Below are 25,935 nucleotides of genomic sequence, written 5' to 3'. Positions count from 1 at the left end.
GAAATGCAAACAAGCAGTTTCCCATGTTAATGGATGGGCTTCTATTGTAAAGACATGAAGTGGTAAAAGCGGATTTGTTCTCTGCTTGGAAAATGCTTAACACACTTGGAAATATGCTCTTTAGCTACGTTGTACTTTAACTTTTTTTGGAAGCTTGGGCCGGAAGGAAGACAATGAGGCTATTCTTTTGTCCTCTTGCCACCGATAGGAAACTGCTGGATCACACCAAAGGCCCATCTATTCCCACTCCCTGTTCTCACAGTGGCCAACACATGAGCACAACAACATTCTCCTCACTTGTGAACCCCAACAACCGGCACTCAGAAGCACTCGAGGTAGGGGAGATAGAACATGACTAGTAGCCACTGATAATCTCATCCTTCATGATTCTTAATGCAAGTTGAAGATGGACTTGAATGGGAATCCAGGATTCAAATATTACACAAAAATTATTGTGGAATTCTCCTTTCCTGAAAGGGTTCCATTGTAGTCTTTGGTACAAAATGAATTGTCCGGTCTTTGCTCTCTTGCATATGAGTTTGTCATTTCATAGGTTCCTCTGCCATTTTATAGGTTCCTTTAGGGGGAACTGTATTACCTCAGTTCTCATGTGGGCAGTGTCACTTCTTTAAAATTTGTTGCAGGTAAAAAAGAAATGTCATGCCCCACATCAAAACATTTCCCTTTCTAGCCACTGAACACCAGAAGAATCCAACCTATTCTTGCCCTAGATTCTGGAGTCTCCCACTGTGGATTTATCTGAGAATTTCTGAGGTATGTACCAATCTCCAGAATAACCTAAAAGGCATCACCACCAGACATCACCAAATGTGAGATGAGATGTGGTGTGACAACTCAGGCCTTCGACATCACTGACCTACCTATGTGCCAACTGCCAAGGTTGGTCCAGAATTAATTTGGTCCCTCTGGATTATTTATAGGCATCTGAAAAAATAATTTTGCATGTTTGAATAATTTCTGGACTGAGGATGATGAGTTTTTCCCCCCTTTCAGAGGTGGTATTAGGCTTGCCACATGTCCTCTTTGAAGGTGTCCTCTATCTGAAGTGTTAACAATAGTGTTAATGGAGATCAACTCATCACTCTAGAAAGCTGGTATCTTTTTGGAAGCTCCTTTGTACTACGGCCACTTATGCATTGCAAAAAAAAGACAAAATGCAAACAATAATGTTTCCATCAAACAAACCACAAGCAATAAGTCAACAATAAACCTTTGCTACAGCTTGTGTTTTATCTGGAATAAAATGTTCGGAAGTGACACAAAGACAAACCATGGTTTGGCTCCAGGTAGCACAGCGGCAGCAGGACTGGAGCAGGAGCAACATGGTCATGATTTTCCTTCTGAGAACCCATAGCCTACTGCCTTCATGCTTAGCCGTGGTGTGGCTTAGCGTTACATGCAAACTGGGCCATTGCCTGGTGTTTCAAAGGAGCAGTTGGTGAAATTGATAGGGACAACACAACTAAACTAACTGGTCATTTCTCCAAAATAAGATCCCTCCTTTTAATAGCTGGATTGGTAAAACAACACAGGGACCAACCATTAACTTCTCTACTTGTTTCCCTGATGAATTTGTTTCTTCCTTGATTTGCTGGTGATTTTCACTGGGATTGCTAAAGAAGCCACAGAGAACAGAAATAATAGAAAGCCCCGTATTAGCTGTAATTTCAAGGTTTCTTGTTAAAAACAAAAACAAAACAAAGTCCTAGACATGTTGACTATCTGCAGCTTAAAGGACAGGAGTTAGACATTTTCTCTTTGGCTCTCAGGCTGGTCATGGCAAAGCACAGAGATTGAATATTTTGAACAATGCTGACTATGAAAAAGACAAAGAAGAAAGGTTTGTCAGAGTACGGTACTGTGAAAGGAACAGAAAGAAAGAAAGATCTGTATTAGATTTTTTAGGTATACTTGAAAGAGTGATTTTAAAAAAAACCTGCTTTCAAATCCCCAGGGACTTTCCAATTTATCAAGAGAGACACATTCTTCCTAATGAAAGGTTACTGACCTTCATGAATGTGACAGTTCAATTACAGCCCATTCATATGCAGAACAGCCGTTGATAAAGGATTTAGAAAATGTGACTAGCATAGCAAAAGAAGAAGAAAAAAGAAAGATGCCTGGGAATATATATATATATATATATATATATATATATATATATATATATAGTGTGAATTAGGAATTATAAATAAGATTCACTCAGGTGGTAGGTAGAACCTTTTTTTTAATTTCCTCTGGCCCAGCAACCCATTAGATTTGCTTCAGTGAATACATTGACTTTTCTCCTTCTTCTTTTTTCCCTGCTAATATTCCTGTCTTTTTAATCCTCTGAACTACTAAACCTAACAAATCATAAACCCCTTTGGGTGCTCAGATGCATGGTTTCAAACACACACACACACACATACACACACACACACGTGTTCTGAGTGGCAGAGAAATCTGGACTGGATCCTAATGTTATTTTAAGTGTTTCTGTAGTTGTTTAAACTCTTTAAAGGATGGAAACTCTGTGAAAAAGCAGAAAAACCACGCTGGCATGCATGGACACATAATGCCACATTCATCCTCTCTTAACTTCCAGAGCTGTCACACAGCACACATAGAAAACCCTATACTGAGTTTGGCTTCCCAGGGCCTGTTAATATCCAAATCAGATTTTGGCTAGACTCTCTGGAGCTAGGCATTAACCAGTAGAGAGAGAGAGAGACACCTGTTTTTTGTACTTCTCCAGGTGTGGAGAAGATGCTTAAATAAAGTGTGGTGCTGTTAAGGTACAGTTTCCCGAAAGAGCAAGGTACGGTATTTCAAAACAACCGCAAAGACAAATGATAATAATAAACCGGCTGCTGCAAAATTATTACTGCATTCTCATAACACGCAAATGCGCTTACAATACTGAACATATAATATGGCATTAGCCTCACATTCAAGAGTTGCAGGAAACAAATTCACACAAGTGACAGCTTTCTCCAAATTACCATTCCTAGATTCCCCCCAAAAAAACATTCCAGAGTTGAAGGAAATATTTCCTCAAGAAAAGTACAAAAAATGGATATTTGAAATAATGTATTTGCAAATATTTCGCTTGATAATATTTCTTGCAACTTCAATCATTTCCTTTTGGTTCAAAAAAAATGATTTTCTGGCCCCAGTTCAGCTACAGTTAGTCATGACTGAGTTCCACGGAAAGCAATGTTACTTGGGTCAGGTACAATTATCTGTAGCTTTCGCATGGGCCAAAATATATTTGTCCTGACATTGTACTACGGATATAGGGAAGCAGTTGGAAAGCCATACAGGTGTGGTTATGAAACACTTGTCCACATTTTATTTAGCACTAATGAACCCTTCACTTGAGATTGACTATGTTTTGGACCCTACTCAGCCTCATTCTGGCACTCAATTCAGAACATGGGGCAGACACCACGATCATAGCCCGGAAGGGACGGGGACGAAGTGCAGCTGCCCCACTAAATCAAGTAAACCAACAAAAATACTTAACTAACTGAGGTTCTGCCACCCCTAATATGAAGCCTGACCCCCCCCCCAACATAAATCCATGGCAGACACGGGTGTGTCTTGAGAATGCATCCACATGGGTGCAATTTGCCGTGGAAAGTAAAACATACATTACAGAGCTTTTAGCCATTCAAGGGCAACCCATCCACCCCCCTTGAAGAAAAGGGTACTGCCCTCATGCCATTGGAAATCACACACACACACACACACACACACACACACACACACACACACCCCTCATCGACATTGCAAAGACACACTTTACAGAGACAGCTTCCCTTACAGAACTGCATCAATGAGTTTGTGCATCCATTCAGCCACCAAGGCACTAACTGTGAATCAGATCTACTCTGCTACTTCCAAGATATCTGATAGCCACATAATTAGCTGCAGAGCTAGAATTTTTTTTAACACCATAGCCCTGCCTTATCACCTAAGGTTTGAACTGTCACTCTTTTGTGAGGACTGGTGGGAATGGGAGGAGAGATGCAGGAGAAAGATGTCACAGGGAGACAAGAGGCTAGGGAAGTAGTGTTAGGGTCAGGGGTTCTAGCAATGGCCTCTGCTAAGGGTGTGGATCAGCTCTCTGTGCTTCCCAAATAAGAAGGCAAACGAGGGTGATTCAGGGTAGTCCTTGCAGAGTTGGAATGCAGGACTAACAAGTCGTGTCAAGGTGGATCAGAGAATGGCCAGCTGCCCGATGGGCCTGTTGCCTCCATTTTCCAATAAATTGAAATGCACAGCTATTCATCCCCTCTTTCTTTTCTGAGGAATGAAACCAAGATAACTGGGTAAACACCCAGAAGGAAGGAAAGGAGAGGAGAGGGGAAGGGTTCATCCATTTTGATGAACAGGTCTAGCTTTCAACCACAGTGAATTATTTCTACGGCTGTGCACTGGCCTCTGCCCCTCTGGGCTGAATGAAACTTGGTTCTCCCTTGGACAGTGCCCCCCAACTTGGTTGTGTTCAGATGTTGTTGGACCCCATTGGCCGCAGCCATTGTAGCCAATGGTGAGTGACAATGTAGTCAACGTTTCCGAGCACAATTCAAAGTGTTGGTGTTGACCTTTAAAGCCCTAAATGGCCTCGGTCCGGTATACCTGAAGGAGCGTCTCCACCCCCATCGTTCTGCCCGGACACTGAGGTCCAGCTCCGAGGGCCTTCTGGCGGTTCCCTCATTACGAGAAGCCAAGTTACAGGGAACCAGGCAGAGGGCCTTCTCGGTAGTGGCACCCACCCTGTGGAATGCCCTCCCACTAGAGGTCAAAGAGAACAATTACCAGACCTTTAGAAGGCATCTCAAGGCAGCCCTGTTTAGGGAAGCTTTTAATGTTTGATGGATTTTTGTATTTTAGAATTTCTGTTTTTTTGGAAGCCGCCCAGAGTGGCTGGGGGAACCCGGCCAGATGGGCGGGGTATAAATAATAAATTATTATTATTATTATTATTATTATTATTATTATTATTATTATTATTATAACAACATCCGGAGGGTGCCACGTTGGAGACTGCTGTCCTAAAGGGCCTAGGCCAAGGCCAAAAATCTATCTGCTACCATGCACAATGTAATAGCCGTGATGAATTTGTTACAAATTATGGGGGGGAAAGAAAGAAGAATCCTACACATTAAGCTTGATTAAACTTTCGGAAAATAGAATATGTTTTTGCTCCTATCCTTTGTGGACAGGGAAGCTTTCAAAGTTTACGGTTCCCCAAGAGAGTTAAGAGTGCAACCAGGCATGTAATTAAGAGCAATTCTAATGGGCAAACTGGCAGAGGCGAAAGTAGCGAAAGGTTGAAGACCATGAGGGGTTTGTTCACCAGGGGGAAAACACAAATGAAGATGAACTTTGCATACTGTGGGCATACTGCTTGATTAAAAATGCATTTACCCTTAGAGGCAAATCAGCCCGTGATTTACAATAAACCACAGTTACAAAGATATATTTATTGAATAGTCTATTCCTGGAAAGAAAGCCATGTTTGCAGGGTCAGGGTTGCTAGCACTGTGTGCTCACTGGTTGAGGGACTGTTCTTTATGGATCAGTGGTGTTAAGCAGCATACAGCCAAAGGATGCAGGAGGCAGGGGGGGGGGGGCGCAGAGGCTCTTTTCTGTTTGCAGACACAAATGCAGTTCATAAATTGCTTCTTAGGAGACTAGAATGTTGTAGGAAAAGACAACTCCAGGTGTGTATGAGCCAGGGCTTTTTCTCAGATGAAACTTGCCAGAACTCAGTTCCAGCACCTCTCAGGTGGGTGCCATTGCCATTATAAGAGAACAAGGGAGGCATTCATGGTGAGTTCTGGCACCTCTTTTTTCTAGAAAAATAATACTGGTGTGACCCAACTCTAAGCCTTCAGTGATCTCACCTAGCTTTCAAGCATCTCCTCTATCCTCCTCAGCTGGGCCATTTCCTTTTCTGCCCCAGCAACTGTCTTTGCCTGTTGAATACTTCTGTTGTGCTATTTCTCTGCCTCTTGACCCCCACCTGACCTAGTTGCCACCTTAAGTCAAACTGTCCCTATTGCCATTTCATCTGGTTTCCCCATCCAACCTGCTCCCTCTCTGGTTGGCTAGGGTTGGCTAGGAAGCACCTGTAGACCTGCCATACCCCTTGAGGAATCACCTGGCCCTCTATGTGCCTACTTGACCAGTTTGTGGCACTTGCCCTCCTGCAATGATGTTTGCTCTACATCTGCGAGCTCTTTGCTCTGGAAATCCCTCATCGTGCTGTTTTAGAGCCCTAATAAGCTTCATTGGACATGCAAACAAGTTCTACATTCCTGTTTTTAAATTTTGCTGATTTTATTTTTCTTGGCAGTGGCCTTCTCGGCAGTGGTGCCCTCCCTGCGGAGTGCGCTCCCACCGGATGTCAAGGAGATAAAGAACTACACAACTTTCAGAAGACATTTGATGGCAGTCCTGAATCAGGAAGTTTTTAATGTTTCCCAGTATTGGGAAGTTTTTAATGTTTGATGTTGTATTATGTTTTTTATATGTGTTGGAAGCCACAAAAAGTGACCAGGGCAACCCAGCCAATGAGTGGGGTATTATTATTATTATTATTAATTCTTCTGTTTATTTATTTTTAAAAAATGGGTATAGCATAGGACCATAGCAAGTAAAAACAGAGGGATATTGGGGAGCAGAGCTACCTGATAGATGACTGATTGCCAACTGAGGACCTGTATTTGGGCCAACCAGAATCCTCAATTGATGGACCAGCTCTCCATTGATGGACCACAAATGTTACAGCAGAAAGACATTATTGGTCAGAGCAGTGAACAAACAAGAGTTCATTTAGCATATTTCCGAAGTGTAGGTGTATTGAGAAATGTCAGCTGCTGGACTCTCATCAGTGTAGATGAGCATATGAGCACCATGTACAAGTGGGCATGGTGAAGGAGCCAGGTCCCTCATATTTAGAGGCACTCTGGTTAAGCTAGAGCAGAAGCTAGTCTATTTATATAGCTAATCTGAAGATATTGAGAGCAACAGAAATTATATATATATATATATATATATATATATATATATATATATATACACACACACATATACACACATACTAGCTGGCCCTGCCACGCGTTGCTGTGGGTCCCCAGTTCCGTTCCCTGCAAACCTGAGCTGAGGTGTTTTGGGACGTGGGTGGCTAGGGGCAGGATCCTGGCGTGGCCCTTTGTGGAGGAATGGCCATTCTGGCAGTTAAAGCATACTGGTTGCTAAGATGCAGGTTTGGCCTTCTATTTCCCAGGATGTACTCTGTCCCACCCTTGGAGACGCAGCTTCTGGGTTCTATTTCCCAGCATGCCCGGCAGTGTCTGCTGTCTGAGTTTTGAAGTCCACAAAATGGGGTTTTACCTTGCGCTGGGGTGTCATCTGGGTACGCAAATGGTATGTGGACACTCAGTTATTCGCATCTGATGTTGTGTCCAAATTTCATTGGCATTGGTCAAGCGGTTTTGGTGAGAGGTGGAGACCAACCAACATGCCCCTTTTACATTTATATATATAGATAGATATGTGGAAGGTCATTGGCCTCTTTAAGATTTAAGGAACTCATCTTGCATTATTTTTCAAACAATTTATCACTTGTTAAATTTAGCAGTCATTTATGGTGATCTTGTTGTATGCATTGTTTTACACTGTATGATGGAATTACTTGTATTCAATAGCTCCTTTTCGTGTGCATAATTTGAAGGGCTGGGAATTTAAAGGTTCTATTTCAAAAGGAAGTAGCTGAAGGAGATGCTTTAAGAAATTGACGTTCAAAAAATTAATAAATGCTGAGGAACCTGAAAACAAGTGGAGAAATATTAATGAGATTAAGGTGCCTGAACACATAAACACATGTGGACAAGAGGCAGGGGGACACATGCAAGCCCTAGCACCCTTTCATCAAGATCCCCAATTGTGCAGAGGGTCCTACTCTTATTCAAGTGAATGCAAATTTGAGTCCTACTCTGTTGATCATAGGGAATGCTGAATTTGCAGGCCAACATTGGGGTAGAAGTTGTGCAGGTGCTCTTGCCTCTAGTCCACAGATGTTGCACTCATGTGTTTACTTGAGGCGAATGCCTGAAGATGCATTGGGCGGATGGACCACATGCCAGGGTTTCACAAGTGGGAAGATTATACTGTTTGTCAGCAAGCGCATTAGATGAACCCTTGGTGTCTCTGCTTAATGTACTAACTTAGCAGTAACCATAATTATTATAATAATCACAGTCACAACAATCACATCTCTCATAGGAATCCTGTATGTCATCATTCCATATCTATTCTGACAAATGGCATTGAGGTTATTTTAAGTCCACTTTAAAATAACCTTTATAACACTCTTCACTCCGCAAGCTCTCAGAATGGATGGAGAGAGAATATTCACCCTGTCCCTGCCAGTTGCTGCCTCAGACCTGGGCGTATTGAGTTGGAGGTCTGAAGAGGGGAACCTACAGGGGTTCAGCTGAACACACATTGAATCCTCTGCAAATGGGACTCCTGCAAAACCACCTGGAGTTCCTGTTTGGATGGAAGACTCTAAGTACATTCAGTTGAGCACTTGAATTTACCTCCTTTGGACATTTTCATTGAATACATGAAGTCTGGGGAAGCTGGAACTGGCATGGATGAGGACATTGGGCTATGGCTAGCACACACTGCCCCATTTTGCCATCCAGGCATTGTGTAGTGAAACCTTGAACCAGGGCTACTGCTTATCAGAAAAGTGGAAGTGGCTTATGACATTTCCTAGGCTCCCCTTGAAAACAGAGTGATCTCGAGTTGTGGCCATTCCATATTCTGGCCATGCTAGATTGGCCCAGATAAGGCACTGATTTCCCCCTAGAGTTCCACCAATGAAAACTTGGCTTATGCTGATATTCCTTTTTGCAATTGCCTTCCTTGTACATTTTATGTGTTTTCTTTATCTTTCAAAGGCCGTATGTCCAAGACCTTGTTTTGTTTTTTAAAGAAGAAGTAATGAAACATCAGGTAGTGTATGGGAACAATCAAAACAGCAGGTGATATTTTACTTCGAAGCTGCCAGTCAAGATGATCCATCAAACCCTCAGGCCTGTTCCACCCCAGAATCACTCTGAATTATGGGAGTTTACTAGTGACCTCTTTATAGTAATAATCTGACAATAAGTGAAATATTTGAACCTTTCCACAATGGCTTCTCAGCAACAGGCAGTAAATCCTCTGAAACACTTTGACACACACAGGCTTATTGTCAGCCCCAAGACCTTCATAGTGTGCTGTTTAACCATTAAATACCTTCCAGCTCAAATGAATACTTAATGACTTGACACTTCATGCCAGAATAATATCCATGAGACAGTTAGAAATATAAATGTATCTTGGACTTGTGCAACTGGCTATTCCTGATAATTTTTTGTGACAGTGGGATTAATTAAAGGCTCAGCCCTAATAACTGAGGTACCTCACAGCCTGCGGTGAGCTGCAGATGAACATAGAGATGTGCCAGTACATAGGCTGAGAAGACAGGAGGCAGCCACCTTGCTAATACGAAGTGCATTTAAGTTTGGTCAGTGCCTGGGTGAGTGACTGCCTGGGAATTCCATCTATGAGTTCCATGTTGGAAGAAAGGTGGTACAGAAATACAGTAAGTACACAGAGTCAGATGATGCAGATATTTATTAAGGAACACCGCCAGAACCCACATCCTGATTTTTTTAATGCCATCTCACCTTTCTTTCATGGAGATAAAAAGGACATAGGTAGAATTTCTGGGCACTCTTAAATCCAGACAATGACCAGACCCAGACCTGCTTAGCTTCAGCAAGATGCGACTTAAGTTCATACCTTGATCCTGATTTTTAAAAAAACCCAGCCTTCTTCATTTTTTGGGGTAGTGTGGTTAGTATCACACAGGGGAAGGGCACGGCTGTGACGGCATGAGTTCTGTTTTCCATACAACTCATAGAAGGCAACCTTTTAAAGTTGTGAAGTTATGAATACAGGAACCTTCTGTATTCGTGGGAATTTTTGAACCCAGGGGTAGTTTTAGAATGGTGGTTGGCGACCAGAACAACAACCGAGAGGCAAGCTGTTACACTTATCCACACAGCCTCCTGTGTCAATTTTAACATCAATGCCCAAATGCTATTGCATTCAGTTTACAATAGGTTCACCAGCTTGTGAAACAGAGTAGATAAATATCGTCCCAGGTAGCACCTTGGATAGCTCCGTGTGGAGCTCAGCTGGAGATTCATGCAAGCAGGCTCCCATATGCCTTCAGCAACAGACAACTGCAGACGGGCCTAAGTCGAGCTTCAGCTACATTTCGGTGACTTCATCTGGGAGCAGTCTCTTCCAGTTAAAAGGGCCTTGTCTGTCTCAGCACCTATAGACTCCGGCAGTGCAGGGGAGGCCATGCTCTTCTCAGTCTTGGCCCTTGGGCTGTCAGGATAACATGACTTCCTGAGAATAGTTAGCAGAATAGACTCCTGGCATTGTGGGGCTTCCACAAATGTGGGGCCACCCAGGCCTGACATTAAGGGCAATTCCCTCTCCCACTTCTTCTGAGTTCATAGCTAGACTCCCCACAAACCAAGGAAATCTGACCCCAGCATTATGACACATAGCATTGGGATGCATAGGGCGTTCACCCATTGAAGAAATGGCAGCTGGTGGGAGAGGGATCAAAAGGGAGATTATGGTTAGATGATGCCCAGTTTTTTTATTAAAAAAAATTGCAGAAATGGTGTAATATTTTCAAGATGCACCTACTCTAGTGTTTACAAACAATACCAGGTCAGGAAAGAACTCTAGTGCTCTAGAATTCACACTAACCTGATTTCAAAAGGCACATCAGTGTCAGAATTAAAATAGTTGGATTTGTTTGTTTGTTTGTTTTACCAGGGGCATATACTAAAAACATGGGAACAGTTGTAGTTTCTGACACCTTAAATCAGGATTGCCATATTCCAGAAAAGACAAGGATCCTTCCCCCTTTAAACGCTCTGAACCATTTGAGATTTGCAAACTTTGTATTTTTCAAACTTGTACATTTCAGAAAACCTAAACAAGAGGTCACGATATTAATTGTCATCACAGATTTGAGACAAACAGAGAGATTAAGAACAGCCATAGCCTATCTTATAGGAGCAGACGTTTTGCCTGGACTTCTCTCCTGCGTGGACACTGGGCACAAGCTGTGTGCCTCAGCCTTCCCTTCCCTTGGCAACCTGACTTCACCCGCCTCTCTTTACCCACATAGCTCTGTGGCTTTTCATACTGACCACGCTATCTCCATTAATTTACATCAGTGTTAGACCAGCCAACATTTGTCCTCCCTGCTTTTGGGGGTTGGGAAGCATTTTCTGAACTTGCCCAGCGACGCAACATCCTTCCTCCTGTTCCCTGGAGCTGGTCACCTGGGTGTGGGGTGGAGGTGGGGAGCAGAATTGAAAGGCTAGTGCTCAGAGCTAGTGCCCCCCACCCCATCCAGTAAATATGCCAGGACTGAGAAATTATGATAAGATCCTTGCAGCACCCAATAATTCCCAATAACAGAAAGGAGGACAAAGCCTGGAAAACCTTAGAGAAACGTATGGAACTAAGCCCTCTCATTTCTTTGGCATGATGTTGTGAACCAAAGTCAGCAAGGGCTTGAGCCCTGAATTGGCAAAATGAGGCAGCATGGATGAGGCAATGCTTTGGTGCCAAACAAATGAACACCTTTTTGTAGCCTTAGTGTCCTCTCGTATTTTGAATCTCTCTCATCACATTTCAAGAAGAAGAAGAAAAGGAGAAGGGCAAGTCACAACAGATTCCATTGCAGCTGCACAGATGTGCCGCGGCTATTTACAAATACTTCTGTGTCTTTAGGGATGGTTGAACATTGGAACAAGATTCTCAGGGGAGTGATATATATCTTTACTATATGGTTAAAAACCAGCACACTCTATTTAATACAACAAACCTGACAAGTGCTAGTATGGTTAAAAGGAAGTCGAATAAAATGGTAGGTATACGAAATAAAAAAATTAATAATAATTTTAAAAGGGATAGAAAGTCTTAGTAAACCCAATGGGTAAAAACAACTGATGTGTTTTGTAAGCTGCCTCACAAAAGTTTGCAACTAATGCTGCAATCTCTAGTGTTCCGTCTTCTAGAAGTAAACTCCTAGCCAAGTCTATCCCTCTTTTCATGTATATAGTAGGCTTGTTCACACATTATCCTGAACACAGGTACAAGCTGTCTCTCCACATGCACACGTGTTTATCTGAAAGGACACTTAATGATTTGTACTACTGTGTACATGGGCTGTAGACTTGTTGAATGTTATCTGTGGGTAACTGTTCCAGCGTAGCGGCTTTCAACAGAACATTAAAAACAGAGTAAAACTTCAAACATTAAAAACTTCCCTAAACAGGGCTGCCTTCAGATGTCTACTAAAAGTCGGATAGTTGTTTATTTCCTTGAAATCTGATGGGAGGGTGTTCCACAGGGTGGGTGCCACTACTGAGGAGGCCCTCTGCCTGGTTCCCTGTAACCTCATTTCTCACAGTGAGGGAATCTCCAGAAGGCCCTCAGCACTAGACCTCAGAGTCTGGGCTGAACGATGGGGGTGGAGACACTCCTTCAAGTATACTGGGCCGAGGGACTGTACAGGGACTGTACACTCATCAAATATTATGTGTATACTTGATGAAGGTAACACCTCTGTTATTTTAACTGGGGTGTTGAAATAACTATCCAAGTGCTTCTTTTGGGCCCTTCCTGGTTTTTCTTCAAACCTCTGCAGAGGCGTAGAAAAGGTCAACTCTACCCCGCAGGTGGGACCTCCAAACTTTTTTTTTTTAAAGCATCCAAACTGTACAATCCCAACAGTGGTACACACCATAACAGTGAGTTTGGCACCTCATATGCCCAGGCAATGGGGAACAAAAGCACTGAAATTGGGGGCACCTGCAAATGTTCTAAGTTGTGCCCTAATGCTCACCAACCATTCACACTTCCTTCCGCAATATTACTCTAAAACAACATAGTTAAAATACGAGCCTTATGCTTGCTGCCGCCGATCCTCACCAATGCTGTGAGAGATGCGAAATTTGCAAGTAAATATCTTTAAGGTATTGGCAGGTTTAATTACAGTCAAAGGAAAAGCGCCGCCTATTTGAAAACCCATACCGTCGTGTCTGCACTCTCTTTCAAAATACAATGCCTGCTTCTTCTTGCTTCTAAATAAAACCTGCTATTCACTGAGAGTCTCATACATATATGCCGGATGTTGAAGTCAGCTTGTAGCAATTATTGATAATCGGGACAATAACCCAAGGGAAACAGTCTCAGTATATAAAGGTACAATATCCCCCTAATTGGGTTTGCATGGCAACAATGAGAGCGTTGGCATTGTCTTTCGTAGAAAACGTCCCTGACTGCGCATACAACAAATCCATGAAGGCTGGAGCAGCAAAGTCAGGATAATACGATGATAATAAATGCAAACCCGTTTTCAGTCGGTGATGGATTTTTTCTGTAGATTTTTATCTCCAGGAAGTACAGAAATGAGATGCAATATGTTCCTTCTCCTGAAGAGAGTGGAAGCTTGTGGATTCTGTGCTTCAAAAAATATGTTTTCTTTAAAAAAAAAAAAACAACCCACTCTCCGTTGCTGTTCTAGTCTGGTGATGCTATCAGCCTCAACTCTCTTTAGCCCCCCCCCCCCGCCCCCTTGCTTCCATATTCTGTATCACTCTCAAACTGAATTATAAGTAAATATTTAGGCAGGCTTACGCAAAACCTTAATATATACAATCCGCTTCAAAGAATCGAAGCATTGTTGTTATTGTTATTTATTAATCACCTTCCACATATTGTTGTGCACAATGTAAAAAAGAAAGAAGCAGCTTAAAAACAGCACAAAAAACCACATGAAAAGTGTACTGCATGAACATTAATACAGTGCATTGGTCCTAATATGCACTTTTGCTAGCTATTTCCTGCAATGTTTGTACATTGTTTTCACTAATATATGTGCTTTAATGCACACTTTTTGAAGAACTGAATCGCAAAATTTGGAGAAGTGCAGATGTTGAAAGGTAGCTGTGCTTTGCTATGCTTACTGGTTCAGGGAGAGCCAGTTAGGTGGATTTACGTAAAATGCAAACAAATAAATTATTCTGCATCCAAATCTTCTGGATATAAAAGGGTAACGTGCCCTCCTTGAGGAGTCTGCAATGTAAAGACTAGCTTGGCCCCTAGCTAGTAGGAAGGTGATAATAGTCATTTGTTAGGGTGGAAGAAATGCAAGGTTTGATGTGAGTGGTGATGACTGATATAAGCTGCTTTGATGGCAAGAAGTCACTTTCTGATGGCAATAACTTATTTTCTCAAAAACGGCTGAGTGAGGTCGAATTCTGCAAATATCAATTGTTCTGATTAAAAAGCAACCGTCCTCAAAGCCCATTATGTGTTATTACAAAGGAAATGGCGTTGCATCAGATTGCTCTGGGTAGATTATCCAATTTTCTTCAGCACCGATGATTCATCAGTTACATTATCAGCTAAGGGCATGATCTTGCCATAGAAGTGCAATACAGCAACCAACTTTTCAAGATACTGAGCAAATCAAGGCAGTGGATTGCTGGTCAGATTCAGGTTAGATGAATCGTATCACTAAACAACCCCTAGCAATTGCACATTTCTCCTCTGGGCTACCCTTGCCGTAAATTCGGGGGGGGGGGATAATAACTGTAGATTAGTACTAACCCCCTAAGTCTTAGCAGTGACATTTCCCCGTGGGCAAGAGAACCCACATGTCACTTTTTATGCTCAGGCGAACACATGATGTGGTGCTCTTATGTGCTGTTTGGATGTTCTTATAGGTTTGTTACAATGAATCCAGAACATCCTAATAAAGTATTGGTTACGTGCCCTTATTACTTCAACATATTTTATTACTCTCCTTGTTACATAGAAGTGGGCTTTCTTGTTGGGTCACCTGGAACAATTTGCTCTGTTAGCAGGGTTATATAGTGCGCAACTTCTGTTGGGCCATCTATGATCCATTTGTCTTGATAACAGGTCTGGGGAGCATATGTTTCTCGCCTAGTAATGATAAATCTCAGGCTGTGTGTGTGTGTGTGTGTGTGTGTGTGTGTGTGTGTAAGTAAATAATGAAGAACCTAAGAACTTCCAGTTTCATAAGCATTAATAAATGGAATTGCCTTAGTTCCATTTCACATCTGCTCCATTCCTCAAGCTTCCTTCTCCTTCACAGGTTCCTGTTTCTTAATCCATTGCTTGTTCTGCCCTCCTTCCTGCCTTTAGACATTCCACTTTTCAGTCTTCCTAATTTCTGGGGCCTCTTTCCAGACTTCATACTTCCCAACAAAGCTACTCCTGCCCTGAGCCTGTCATAAATTTAATCCCAGCCAAAATGGCAACCATCTTGCCCTGAAGAGCAAGGAGATTAGAAGCAGAAATAGATATGTGTGTCATCAGCATATGTCAAGAATAGGCAACCTCGACCCTCCAGATGTTTTGGGACTACAACTCCCACGATCCCTAGCTAACAGGACCAGTGGCCAGGGATGATGGGAATTGTGCTCTCAAAACATCTGGAGTGCCGAGGTTGCCTATGCCTGGGATATGTCATCAACAACACAACCTGAAAGTCTGTATGACCCCCAACTCAGTGGCTCCATATAGATGATCCCTGTGGAACTCCATACTGGAGAACCCATGGAGTTGAGCAGTGCTCCCCAAGAACCACCTTCTGGAGAGGCATCCAAGCAGGTGTGGAAGCACTGCAGTTTGGTGTACCCAGCTCAGACAGATGCTGTGGAAAGCTGTTGAGGGATCAAGGAGAATCAGCACAATGGCACACACCCTGTCTTTCTCCTGACCCAGGTCATTGCAAACAGCAACCAATGCAGTTTCCCTACATGTATTTTTATATGTATTTTATCACAATGTACATATTCAGTTCATTCATATTTTATATCAATGCACATATTTCTAAATGTGTTTTAGCCTACATTTAAGAAACATAATTTGGTACATTTTTAGTTGAGAACTGCACTGCAAAATCCCAAGAACTGTGAAGTCTGAATCATAGCTGTTTTCTGGCCTATGTATTAATCCAGGAGGTGCAAATTAGGTCAGTTTCCTTAAAAATGAGGGCTGAACAAAACTCTCCTCCATCCCTACTTAAACCCCAGGCTTGCAGGCCTGGTCTGAAAATTGGTCTACAGATACAACAAACACAAATTAACCTTCCCTGTCCAAAGCTCTGTCCAAACACATGACAGGTTTGTGATGTTAATGCCAAGCACCTTCCTTCCTTCCTTCCCTATCTTCTGCGCAATAATGTTGATTATTGTAACTGTTACACTAATTATGCACAATACTTTCCAAAGTAACAGGAAAAAAATAGACGCTGGTTGATTGCTATTTAATAAAATAATATTTCGCTCCTAATGAAACAGTTACTGTAGATATTCAAGGGCTGATACTTTGCATGCTCTGCGAAGCAAGGCAATTTTATGGGGTGATTCTTTGACAGCTTTTCAAAACCCAACTAGCAATGGCCACTGACATTTAGTCAAATTGCCGGTGGCATCTCTGGCCTGGGAAGATCCTGGGACAAATTCCAAGATGCCAGCTCAACGTTTGGATGAGTTTGCCTAAAAGGCCCCAAGGATAATGCTGGAAGAAATATCTTTGCTGACTCCAGGACATCAGGAGGCCGTGCATTAATTGTTCTCTGGAATGATGGAAGTGCACTTGGCATTAAGGGCAGGGCAGTCTGCTTAGTTTCATGGTTTTTGAAATGAAACTATTTCCCGCATGGGAAGGCCTGGTCAAGCTGGCCTGACATGGGCACATCCTTTTCTCTGAATCTGTGTAAAGCTTTATGGTTACAGAAAAGTTGAGATGGGTGTGTTGGCCAGATCATGTCTGGATCTGACAAAGTCAGAATTTGAATTCAATTAAGAAAGGTCATGCAAAGCGAGCAGAATTTGAAAGGAACCAAAGACGAAGAACGAAGGCTTGCATCCAACGCAGTGCTAAAGAAGCCTCTCTTCAGCGGAAGGATTTCAACCCAAATCTTTTCCTACCTCCCCTTCCAGTCCCCACATACTTCTCAACGTGATTTTCTTTCAGAGTCACTGTTACTCCTGCAGGAGACCAAACAGTCTCCACCCAGCTACAAGCTGGATGGCAATTCTAAGCTGCCTTTCTCTCCAGCCTGGCAGAGACTCCGCCAGCTGCCTCCGACCAAGTGACCAGTAATGCTAGGAGGAGCCGCATACTGCAAAGAGCAAAAAGCCAAGGCTTGTCACCACTCACAGAGATTTGTAGCTTGGGCCCCGTGACATCTGGATGATATATTTATGGTGCTGCGCTCTCAGAGGCTGTACATTCACATCTGGAGTCTAGACTCTCTGACTCTGTGCACTGGCCTTCAAGACTCCGAGCCCTTTTTGCCTCCCTGCCACTCCCACAACTTGAGGGTTGGTTTTATTTGCATCCCAATAATCACCACTCTCTTACAGCTGCAAATCCTTGCTGCAAAGTTACAGACATAAAAGTACATGATTTCTGCAAGCTGCAGTCCTTGGGCCTTGCTTCTGAGTGGGCATATATAGAATTAGGCTGATAGTCTCCTGTGGCCCTGTTTACCAGGAACAGTCCCTTTTTTCTTATCTCTGTCCCTAGTAAAACTTTACTTCACCTCTATTAGGAACATAGGAAGCTGCCTTATATGGAGTCAGGCCCTTGGTGCATCTTGCTCAATACTGACTCAGGTCTCTAGACATCAAATCTCTTCGAAGGAGGTATTGGCAGATGTGACTTGTCTCCAGTTCAATGTGCATGCAAGTGCACAAAGACATTCTGTGCAATCCTGTTTATGTCTTGTCAGAAGTATGTTCCACTGGGAAGGCCAAACTGGTGATGAGATTTTGACTTTTCTCTGCTGAGCTCTCTCATCCAGTCTTACAGAATTGCATCAATAACCACAGAATGTTTGATAGATTGAATACATACTATGTAAAACCAACGTGGTGCTTGAACCCACAACCCTGAGATTAAGAGTCTCATGCTCTTACCGACTGAGCTATCTCAGTCGTTGTCTTAAGTGCATTCATAACCCCCTGACATTGACTGCTGGAGGGGAGCGCAGGATGGTGCCTAGGTGTTTCTCTGCTGGCATCTACCAGGGGAGAGGATCACAGGCATTGTGGGTAGAGGAGATGCTCTGCCATGACAGAGTCCCCCGGCTGTACCCAGGCAGGTAGAAAGCTACTGTAGGCATTCACAAGTGGAAAGCCCCAGAATTCACAAATTGCTGTAAAATGTGGAGAACTGAATATCAGATGGGAAAGACGAGAAATTGAGAGCACAGAAATTGGCAGATCCTTCTATCCCTAGTTCCCGGCATCTCCAGCCCCGGTCTGAAACCCCAGAGAACTGCTGTCTGTCAGTGTAGACAACACTAAGCAAGATGCACTAGTGATCTGACCAAGTATAGGAGTATATAAGTATTCCTATCTTCCTGTTCCCCTTCATGGATCAATGCCTTGTCGTGGCGAAGGGGCTTGAATAACTCAGAGAAGCTATGAGCTATGCCATGCAGGGCCACCCAAGATGGACAGGTCATAGTGGAGAGTTTTGACTAAACGTGATCCACCTGGAGAAGGAACTGGCAAGCCACTCCAGTATCCCTGCCAAGAAAACTCCATGGACAAAGACAACAGGCATATAAAAGTTATGACGCTGGAAGATGAGCCCCTCAGGTCGGAAGGCGTCCAACATGCTACTGAGGAAGAGCGGAGGACAAGTACAAGTAGATTCAGAGCTGATGAAGCGGCTGGGCCAAAGCCGAAAGGACACTCAGTTGCGGATATGCCTGGAAGCGAAAGGAAAGTCCGATGCTGTAAAGAAAAATATTGCATAGGAACCTGGAATGTAAGAACCATGAGTGGAGGTAAGCTGGATGTGGTCAAAAATGAGATGACAAGAATAAATATCGACATCCTGGGCATCAGTGAACTAAAATGGAAGGGAATGGGCGAATTCAGTTCGGGTGACTATCATATCTACTACTGTGGGCAAGAATCCTGTAGCAGAAATGGAGTGGCCCTCATAGTCAACAAAAGAGTGGCAAAAGCTGTAATGGGATGCAATCTCAAAAATGACAGAATGATCTCGATACGAATCCAAGGCAGACCTTTTAACATCACAGTAATCCAAGTTTATGCACCAACTACCGGTGCTGAAGAAAGTGAAATTGACCAATTCTATGAAGACCTACAACAACTTCTAGAAATGACACCAAAGAAGGATGTTCTTCTCATTACAGGGGATTGGAATGCTAAAGTAGGGAATCAAGAGATAAAAGGAACAACTGGCAAGTTTGGCCTTGGAGTTCAAAATGAAGCAGGGCAAAGGCTAATAGAGTTCTGTCAAGAGAACAAGCTGGTCATCACAAACACTCTCTTCCAACAACACAAGAGACGACTCTACACATGGATATCACCAAATGGGCAGCATCGAAATCAGATTGATTATATTCTCTGCAGCCAAAGATGGAGAAGCTCTATACAGTCAGCAAAAACAAGACCTGGAGCTGACTGTAACTCAGATCATCAGCTTCTTATAGCAAAATTCCAGCTTAAACTGAAGAAAGTAGGAAAAACCACTGGGCCAGTAAGATACAATCTGAATCAAATCCCTTATGAATACACAGTGGAAGTGAGGAACAGGTTTAAGGATTTAGATTTGGTGGACAGAGTGCCTGAAGAACTATGGATGGAGGCTCGTAACATTATACAGGAGGCAGCAACGAAAACCATCCCAAGGAAAAGGAAATGCAAGAAAGCAAAATGGCTATCCAACGAGGCCTTACAAATAGCGGAGGAGAGGAGGCAAGCAAAATGCAAGGGAGATAGGGAAAGATACAGGAAACTGAATGCAGATTTCCAAAAAACAGCAAGGAGAGACAAGAGGGTCTTCTTAAATGAGCAATGCAAAGAAATAGAGGAAAACAATAGAATGGGGAAAACCAGAGATCTGTTCAAGAAAATTGGAGATATGAAAGGAACATTTCGTACAAAGATTACCATAATCAAGGACAAAAGTGGTAAGGACCTAACAGAAGCAGAAGACATCAAGAAGAGGTGGCAAGAATACACAGAGGAATTATACCAGAAAGATATGGAGGTCTCATACACCCCAGGTAGTGTGGTTGTTGACCTTGAGCCAGACATCTTGGAGAGTGAAGTCAAATGGGCCTTAGAAAGCATTGCTAATAACAAGGCCAGTGGAAGTGATGATATTCCAGCTGAACTATTTAAAATTTTAAAAGATGATGCTGTTAAGGTGCTACACCCAATATGCCAGCAAGTTTGGAAAACTCACCAATGGCCAGAGGATTGGAGAAGATCAGTCTACATCCCAATTCCAAAGAAGGGCAGTGCCAAAGAATGCTCCAACTACCGCACAATTGCGCTCATTTCACACGCTAGCAAGGTTATGCTTAAAATTCTACAAGGCAGGCTTAGGCAGTATGTGGACCGAGAACTCCCAGAAGTGCAAGCTGGATTTCGAAAGGACAGAGGAACCAGAGACCAAATAGCAAACATGCGCTGGATTATGGAGAAAGCTAGAGAGTTCCAGAAAAACGTCTACTTCTGCTTCATTGACTATGCAAAAGCCTTCGACTGTGTCGACCACAGCAAACTATGGCAAGTTCTTAAAGAAATGGGAGTGCCTGATCACCTCATCTGTCTCCTGAGAAATCTCTATGTGGGACAAGAAGCTACAGTTAGAACTGGATATGGAACAACTGATTGGTTCAAAATTGGGAAAGGAGTACGACAAGGTTGTATATTGTCTCCCTGCTTATTTAACTTATATGCAGAATTCATCATGCGAAAGGCTGGACTAGATGAATCCCAAGCCGGAATTAAGATTGCCGGAAGAAATATCAACAACCTCAGATATGCAGATGACACAACCTTGATGGCAGAAAGCGAGGAGGAATTAAAGAACCTTTTAATGAGGGTGAAAGAGGAGAGCGCAAAATATGGTCTGAAGCTCAACATCAAAAAAACCAAGATCATGGCCACTGGTCCAATCACCTCCTGGCAAATAGAAGGGGAAGAAATGGAGGCAGTGAGAGATTTTACTTTCTTGGGCTCCTTGATCACTGCAGATGGTGACAGCAGTCACGAAATTAAAAGACGCCTGCTTCTTGGGAGAAAAGCAATGACAAACCTAGACAGCATCTTAAAAAGCAGAGACATCACTTTGCCGACAAAGGTCCGTATAGTTAAAGCTATGGTTTTCCCAGTAGTGATGTATGGAAGTGAGAGCTGGACCATAAAGAAGGCTGATCGTCGAAGAATTGATGCTTTTGAATTATGGTGCTGGAGGAGACTCTTGAGAGTCCCATGGACTGCTAGAAGATCAAACCTATCCATTCTGAAGGAAATCAGCCCTGAGTGCTCCCTGGAAGGACAGATCGTGAAGCTGAGGCTCCAATACTTTGGCCACCTCATGAGAAGAGAAGAATCTTTGGAAAAGACCCTGATGTTGGGAAAGATTGAGGGCACTAGGAGAAGGGGACGACAGAGGACAAGATGGTTGGACAGTGTTCTCGAAGCTACGAACATGAGTTTGACCAAACTGCGGGAGGCAGTGCAAGACAGGAGTGCCTGGCGTGCTATGGTCCATGGGGTCACGAAGAGTCGGACACGACTAAACGACTAAACAACAACAACAACATCTTCCTGTTATTTGCTCCAGAATGAGACCAGCATGCCTGTATGTTCCCATTATCTCCTATGACACTGCCTCACTTCTGCTCATGGCTCAGAGTTTGGTTTCCTTTTCCTTTCTTGGTTCAGGGTTGTCCTACCAGGCACAACACTAGTTATTTGTAACAGCAGATCTCAAAGGGGTTCTTAGAGGAGCAAGTCACTTATGAAAGGGAAGTTCTACCTCTTAATGGCTAAATCAAATAAAGATGCTGTGAATGCTTCCTTGGTTTCCTTGTGACAGTATTTTGGAAATCTTCTTGGTTGCAAAACTAAGGAACATGATATGCACCTCTGAAAGTGGAGCGAGCATGTGTGATATGGAAAAGCAATTTGTGGAGTGTGCTGTTCATTGTTCCCTGAAATGCTATTGGATAAGGGTGTGTTAGCCATACCTTTAGAAGACATCTGAATGTAGCCTTATATGGGGTAGTTTTTAATGTTTAATGTTTTATTAAGTTTTTATATATGTTGGAAGCCACACAAAGTGCTGGGCCAACCCAGTCAGATGAGTGGGGTACAAATGTTGTTGTTGTTGTTGTTGTTGTTGTGAATGATTATATTATTATTGCCAGAAGCAATAAGGTGGTGGGCAGTTTGCCAGCCCCCTTTGGAAACTCGGAGGGGGCTGCAAAAGTTTAGCACCTTTGGAATGTGAGCTGTCCTGGAATCTTGCATCCATATGCAAAACCTGGAGAGGGGAAAGGATGGGAGAATAATGAGACTGCACGGCAAAAGTGAATAATATTTTGCGGCGCTATGGAAAAAGCGAGCAAACCTCTAATACACATGCACGCCCACGCCCACTTCAAATCAATAAAATATGAGGGCACTGCGGCTGCATTCATGCAAGGAACATTTCTCAACAATATTAGTATTCTCTGTTCAGTATTCGGGGCGAGTGTGGATCAGACAGTCGCAGGCAGCAGGAATCAGACAGAGTAAATAAGAGCAGAGAGAGGAGCAGGAGAACGGAAAACAGAATAGTTGCAATGACTGGAGTATGCCCATGAATTATTCAGACATTCGGGGAGCGGGATTCTGGCTCTGCTCTAGTCTCTTCATACGGGCAGAGAATTTCAGAAGGCGGCCCCTCCAAAAAGTTACTCCTTGTGCCGACGGACATCCTCTCCTATCTTCTCACTCTGCCATTAATAGGGAAGAGTGGGGAATGCAGCTGAAAGGTTCGCAGCCTTCAAATCCAAACCACTTCTCTCTCTTTTTATTCTTTATTTATGCAATTTCTTTAAGAAGAAGGAAAGCTCCTAGGAAAACGAAAGAAAGACAAGAGTGAACAAAGGAAACATTCCAATCAAGGTCAATCAGGCAGATCGGAAATCACAAAGAATATCTTATGCATGCATTTATCTACCTTTGGATGTGTCTGATTAAATAGGTGCTATAACGGGAGACACCAGTATGGCACCTGTGCACACCCAAACCTGCAGAAGCCTTCCTGGCATCCACAGAGTCCCCTCCCCCTGCTGGTATGAGACATGAAAGTAGCATTGTATTATAGCCAACATACAGGACATGGGGCACCCCTGTGCTGTATGCCATGCAAGCAAGTTATATGCAAAGCAGCACTAGGCTGTGATTTAGTGCTCAAAACCGGGCACGGAACTCCGAAGCAGAATAGAACCGTAAGGACACTTCTTGTGATCCGGACACTATAGCTCTGTTGATGCAAGCTAGAATTTCATTAGCCTCCCCCCTCCCCCGCCAAATCACTTTCCTGACTTATCTTTAGCTTGTGGTCTTCTAAAAAGAAATCAAGAAATTGCTTGGAAATTAAACAAAAGGTCTGCTGGTTTCGCTTTAAGGTTTCCCGACTCAAAAGAGAGCAGGGCAATTAAAGGCACAGAAGTCCTGTCCTCTATTGAGTCTGGCAACCCTATCTTGTTTTCATGCTAAGTTTTGAATCCAATGTTACAAGGTTGGGGAAAGGCTTAGAAAGATTATGTGTTATTTTGCAAATGAAAAACTGTGTCTGCAGGACTTTCTTTTGTTCAATATATTCTGCAAAGCAGAATGTTTTTTGTCTGTTGTTCATTTATCAGAGTTGCTAGTTTATTCGGGGGGTTTCTGTATTCATCCCACCCATTTCCCTTTTTTGGGGTAAATGTAATACAGTAGCCTTTCCCCTTTTTTCTCTACAGGTGCACCAAATAGTCTCTTGTTCATATTTTCAGGTCAAAGGTCCTCTCCAAGGTGGGGGGGGGATAGATATTTTATTTTAAAGAAGTTTTTCAGTCCTGTCTGCTGCCATTTGTTCTGCATATCTGCTGGTGTTTAGCACCTTTCCCCTCTAGGTCATGGTTTGTTTTCGTCTTCTTCTGGGAGTGATCCCAGCCAATCAAGGCTCACACCATAAATGTTATGATATCACAAAACTGTGCAGTTGTCAGTGAGACTGGCTATTTCCTGATATCTCTGAGGGTGAATAAAGGCCATTCTAAGCAAGGCTTGAAGCATCCTAAATAGCTGAAGCATTTCAACTACCTTCGAAGCAATTGCTTTATAATAAAAAAAAAACCCAACTCTCTTAAATGGGGAATGCTTTTCAATGCTGGGTTTAGCCCTATTTTAATCTAAACTATAGGGGGCATGAAATATTTAGTTCATCGCAGTACTAAAAGTCATTGTTAGCTGAACTCTGCTTTTTCATTCAATAACTGAACTGAAGCAGAAAATATGTCAGCTCAGGTTAGGTTAGAGAACATAGATTCCCACCCACCCCCTTTCTATGGAGATCGGAGTGTCATTAAAACAGAGCAAACACATATATTTTAACTGCTCTACTGGTTATTCTCACAGGAAAGGAAATTAAAAAAGATGATTATTGCAGGGTTCAATAGAATGTAAATACACTAATAATTTCACAATAATACACTGTACGTGACATCTGTGGTAATGTCACCTGAATTCATCATGAGCTGTGTTATTCCAATGAATATTCAGTGTCTGCTAAGCAGGATATGTCTTTGTGTAAATATTGTATCACACAACTGGGTGTCATTGATATTGGAAACATGCTGTGTGATGTGCGGGAGCCAAACGTTCCACTCGTACATCATGCCAATGTTCCTGTAAACACCAGATCTAGAGAAGCTAACTGAAATACCCTTTATTATTCTGCTGCTGCGGCTCATGACAACTAAGCAGGGATTGCTAAAATTACTATTACCCAATGGTAATGAGGGGTATTCTTTATTCTTAGAAAGAAGCTCACCACAGTTTGGGCACATGTGTGCAAAAAACAGACTCTTGCTGAAGGCATAGGCGAGTAGACAACCTTCCAACAGCCTTTCCCATCTCTCCCTGGCTCTATGCCTTGGGAGTCTCACCTTCGGCCAGTACCTCATTTGAACCTTTATATTAAACTCCTGCCTCTTCCCTCCCTCTCTCCCAGTTTTCAGCCTCATACAAGTCTCAAATCCCCATGGCTCCTGCAGTGAAAACCCACCCAGTATCAGCTGCAAGTTTTGTAGGGCCATTGGGTAAGACGTCTTCCTTGGGGCCCCCATCTCAGTAAATCTACCTCCTCACCAGCACTCATGTTCTTCTGTTCCCCTTCCTCATCCTTGCTTTTAACTGTCGGCTTGCTTGCCAACCAGAGAGCCAGCCAGCCAGCAGGCAGCACCTCATCATCACACACACACACCCCTGCCGAATGGGCCACATGTGTTGAAGACACGCATGTGTGTGTAATGTGTAGTTCTGCCCTCGGCTCTCTTCACTTGCAGCATAGCATTAAAGCTCCTGTGCTTGCAATTTAGAGCAGAAATGGTTCACCGGTACATTGCCTTGCTCTCAGGGCCAGCTCTGGCATTTCGCAGGCTGAAACTATCTGCTTTGGTCAGCAGCCTGAAAGAAGGCAGGAACTGGAGTCTCAGTGGTGGAGCCAGAGTTTTAAAAGCAAACTTCACCAATCTGGTGCCCTCCAGTTGTTTTGGACTACAATTTCCATCATCCTTGGCCATTGGCTATGCTGGCAGGGGATGATGGGAGTTATAGTCCAGTAATCTGAAGGGCACCGTGTTGGCAAAGGCTGCTTTAAAGTATTGGCCCTAGCAGGACAGAGGACATT

At 43.1% G+C, this 25,935-nt stretch overlaps 1 long non-coding RNA gene across 1 annotated transcript in view; it reads left to right on the top strand.

The window, feature by feature from the left end:
- LOC148684787 (uncharacterized) overlaps positions 1–7,036 on the top strand; it is a 72,920-nt gene extending 65,884 nt beyond the window's left edge. The window contains exon 4 of the long non-coding RNA XR_015951687.1: positions 6,371–7,036. This is a non-coding gene — a long non-coding RNA (uncharacterized LOC148684787). The remainder of the gene's footprint in view (positions 1–6,370) is intronic.
- The last annotated feature ends 18,899 nt before the right edge of the window (positions 7,037–25,935 follow it).

The sequence above is a fragment of the Zootoca vivipara genome, chromosome 8 (assembly GCF_965207765.1).
Source record: "Zootoca vivipara chromosome 8, rZooViv2.hap1.1, whole genome shotgun sequence".
NCBI lineage: Eukaryota > Metazoa > Chordata > Lepidosauria > Squamata > Lacertidae > Zootoca > Zootoca vivipara.
Note: the sequence above shows the minus strand (reverse complement) of the source record. Positions and strands in the feature narration are given on the sequence as shown.